At 40.0% G+C, this 4387-nt stretch overlaps 1 pseudogene; it reads left to right on the top strand.

The window, feature by feature from the left end:
- Positions 1-859: 859 nt before the first annotated feature.
- On the top strand, positions 860-1475 carry LOC147437909 (uncharacterized; annotated as a pseudogene).
- The last annotated feature ends 2912 nt before the right edge of the window (positions 1476-4387 follow it).

Below are 4387 nucleotides of genomic sequence, written 5' to 3'. Positions count from 1 at the left end.
ACTCAAGATAGTTCTCTAGCATTATAGACTTCATAAACATGAATTCTAGAGTGGTATAGTTGCAAAAAGTTGAAAAAAGCCAAAAACAGGACCCGTTTTTTCACACAGTTTAGGTTGTGAAATATTATGCAAGGACAAGGTTAAAGATGGAATTGATATTCCAAAAAAATGTCGAGTTTTTTTTAGCTCATGAGACAATTTTCTAGACAAATAGCACCTCAAAATCCATTTTGAAACTCTTGACATATTTCAAGGAAAATGGTCACTTAACAGGACATAAAAGTGTCCCATTACCAACCTAGTGTTAAAAGTGAGTGTTTTAAAAGTGCTTCAAATCTCAAAAAGAATATCACTCTCCTAAGATACTTCAATTAAGTCTCCTAACGTAACATACCACAATTAATGAACTAAATGTAATTTACTGTTGAACGTTGGGCCGCTTCTTTCCCGCTTCAACCTGTCTGAGATTTCTTTGTCTCTGAGATCTCTCTTGGAGCTCTATCTAGCTCCTCTCTGTCTCTCTCACACAGAGCTCTTGCTAAGATTTCTGTATCGCTCAGCCCCCCCCCTCTCTCTCTCTCTCTAAGCATGGATCCTCTTGTGTTTGAGCTCGCGCTCATCTCTCTCTCTCTCTTAGCACTCTTTCTCTCTCTCTCTCTCTCTCTCTCTCTCTCACGAACTCTATCTCTATAGGTTCCTCTTCTACTTGATGATTCTTGAGGTATGTAAACACTTATTATGCTTTGTTAGTATCTTGCTAATTAGTGCAAGAAGTGCCATGTATTAATTAAAAGTATAGCGTATAGTTATGATTTGTATTGTATTTCTTGTAGAGTAATCCTTTGAAAGTACCGCAACAATGGAGCACAGTGAAGAACTGTCTATCAGCCCATCGTCATTGAGTAGAGAAGCTCAACTTCAGCACATAAAATTAATGAGGGAATATTGGGCTGCTCAAAAACGAAAGCAGCGTCAGGCGACGGTCAACTTTGTGACGGAAAGCAATACAGGGGAGATGGATGAAAGAAAGAAACGAAGGATATGTCAATCTATGGTACAACACTTTGATACATTAACCGTGGGAATGGATGCAAGTGGTAGGAAGGAAATCTTAGATGAACTTCTTCAACATCCTTGCTTCCTTACTATGCAGAGTAAATCCAAAGAGTTGGAAGCAATTATCCTGAGAAACATCTGCAACACTTTGAATCATGTGAAGGTCCCAAGATCTTCAGACAAGTTTTTTGTGAAGAAATCAGCAATGATGATGTTGGTGAATGGTGGAAGCAAGGAGCAAAACACTGGCATGAGCATACCGCAAGATGCCAAGCTTATGGGGATCCACAAAAGAAACTTATATTCAGCCAAACATCACTTAATAGTGTCAAGTGAATCCGATGGTTCGTTCCCTGCATCTGCGTGTCATAGAGATGATGCACAGAGAACTCACATCACTCAAACTGTTAAAGACATAGTCTTTCAATTTTGGACGGATGAGATGAGGGTGTCCCCCAACAAGAAAGATGTTTGCAGTAAGAGACTAGCTAGATGTTCATATGTAAAGCATCCAATCCACCTTCTTGAGGAGCCTCAGGTAATTGATATATTTCTTTAGCACTTTTTATTGGTGCTACAACTCATATTCCTGCTACAACATTATGTTTCTATACCACTTTTTATTGGTGCTAAAACTCATTACTGCCATAACATTATGTTTCTAAACTTCTTTTTATTAGTGCTACAGCTTGTTTTGGTGTTTTGCACCACTTTCTAGTGGTGTTGCAACATTAAAAAGTGGTGAAACATTACTATACTGGTCTCTAATTGTATCTGAACCACTTCTAAAAGTTGATCAATAGTTCTAAATGTTTTTGAAGCACTTTTACTTGTGTTTCCACACCACTTTGTAGTGTCTTTTAACCAGTTTTTAATGTTTTGCAGCAGGTTTTAATGTTTAAGAAACAGTTTTTACTAGAAATGCACCAACGCTTCACCGTAAACCCTACAAAGTGGTGTTCACCCACTAAAAAGTCTTGTTTACCCAATGCTAACAGACGTGTTTTACAAACTCGTAGGGGTGTTACAAGTGCAAACGTTTTTGGTGGTGCAACTCACTTTTTCCAAGTGATGTAGCAGCTTTTAGTCATGGTGCAACAGTTATAGTAGTGCCATAGACTTTTTACTGCTGCTGCACGAATGGTGCCCACCACCTTATGATGGTAACCAAAACCATATTAGTGGAGTTTGAACACATTTTGTTAATAAACACTTACAAGTGCTGTCACACCACAATGAAGCGGTGGACACAACACTTACACGTATAAAAACCACTTTCACGTGGTGTCTGACCGCATTCAAGTGGTGAGAAGCCACTTTCATGTGCTAAGTCACTACGTCAGTCCATCACTCCATGCAAGTGGTCTCCCAGGTGGTGTGACACCACTTTCAAGTAGTAACTAAAACCTTATCACTGCAATCAAGCGGAAAGTTCCCGCTTTAAAGTGGTTAGACACCGCATTCAAGTGACAAGAAAACGTGTTAAAGTGGTGATTACCCACTTTGAACTAGTTTCTCACCACTCTCAAGTGGTCATTAAGTGGTGAGACACCACTTTCATGTGTAGAGTACTACGTTAGTCATCACTCCATGCAAGTGGTGAGACACCACTCCCAAGTGGTGAGACACCACTTTCAAGTGGCCGAACACTGCATTCCAATGACTTGAATCCGCGTTCAAGTGGTGACTGCCCACTTTGAACTAGTTTCTCACCATTCTCAAGTGGTCGTCAAGTGGTGAGATACCACTTTCAAGTGATAGCTTAAACCTGGTCACTGCAATCAAGCGGCAAGCTCCCGCTTTCAAGTGGCCAGACATTGCATTCAAGTAACCAGAATCATCGTTCAAGTGGTGACTGCCCACTTTGAAGTAGTTTCTCACTAATTTCAAGTGGTCATCAAGTGGTGAGACACCACTTTCATGTGCTAAGTCACTACGTCAGTCATCACTCCATGCAAGTGATGAGGCACCACTCCCAAGTGGCAAGACACAACTTTCAAGTGGTATCTAAAACCTTGTCACTGCAATCAAGCGGCAAGTTCCCACTTTCGGGTGGTCAGAAACCGCATTCAAGTGATCAGAATCCGCGTTCAAGTGGTGACTGCCCACTTTGAAGTAGTTGCTCACCACTCTCAAGTGGTCATGAAGCACTTTTCACAAGAGCTCCTCCACTTCCAAGTTGTGTTGGACAACTATCTAGTTCTGATGCTGGTATGTCGCCTAGTATTTTGTCCCTCCCAGCTACTTTTTAAGTGCTAGATTTTAATTGGTGACTGGCCACTTTGAACTAGTGGCTCACCACTCTAAAGTGGTCATCAAACACTTTTCACAAGAGCTCCTCCACTTTCAAGTTGTGTTGGACTACTATCTAGTGCTAATGCTGGTCTGTCGCCTAGTATTTTGTCCCTCCAAGCTACTTTTTAAGTGCTAGTTCCGAACTTCCCCAGAACTTTCATGTCCTTACTCACCACTTTTTAATCGTTGCCCACAATATTCAAGCAGTGCACACCATTTTTTATTGGCGGTTCATCACCGTCATGTGGTTTGAATTCACTTTTAAGTCGTGCCAAATCACTTTTTAGTTACGTTGAATGCGGTTTCTCACCACTATTAAGTTGTCCTCACACAACCTCTTAATATTCTACCTTTTTGTATGGTTACTAGTTTCTACACTAATTTGTATTTGTGGTGCATTATTTTCACAGGTAAAACAATACTATTGAATGTATCATTACTAGTTTTTAGTGGTGCACACCAGTTTTTAGTGATATAGAATCACTTTTTAATGTTTTGAAACAATTTAACCAATTTTGAATGCTAAGTTTATTTTTAACATTTGTATACATGTATATTGCAGGTGGAGCTTTATTTAAGATTCAAGACAAAGTATGCAGATATTCAGATTTCGCAACGTTGCTTCGAGTCTATGAAACCGTTCTTTGTCCGAAAATTGAGGGATCGCTACACCTGCTGTTGTATTGTGCATGTACAAATGATTTTCCTTAAAACGGTAGTAAATCACATGCAGACTCGATGTTTTGATCTTCATGGTTCTTGCTGCATGTGCAGCTGCCCTATATGCCTTCATCATGATGAAGTTGTCAACCATGGATGTCTTGCATACAAAAATGCAAGTATGAGCACCACTTCACTGTTGGAGTCTATACTCTGCCCTATACTTGCAGAACATAGTTTCCATAGCTACCAATGCTTAATGGGAACATGCAATGCATGCGGTGTAGGTAATATTCAGATCTGTCCAAGAGAAGAATTTGAGCAGAGTAAGCAAGTATCTGTGAAGTTTTTTGAAAATATAGTGGGTGCCACTGGA

This window comes from Adiantum capillus-veneris, chromosome 17, assembly GCF_014529385.1.
Source record: "Adiantum capillus-veneris isolate H3 chromosome 17, ASM1452938v2, whole genome shotgun sequence".
NCBI lineage: Eukaryota > Viridiplantae > Streptophyta > Polypodiopsida > Polypodiales > Pteridaceae > Adiantum > Adiantum capillus-veneris.
Note: the sequence above shows the minus strand (reverse complement) of the source record. Positions and strands in the feature narration are given on the sequence as shown.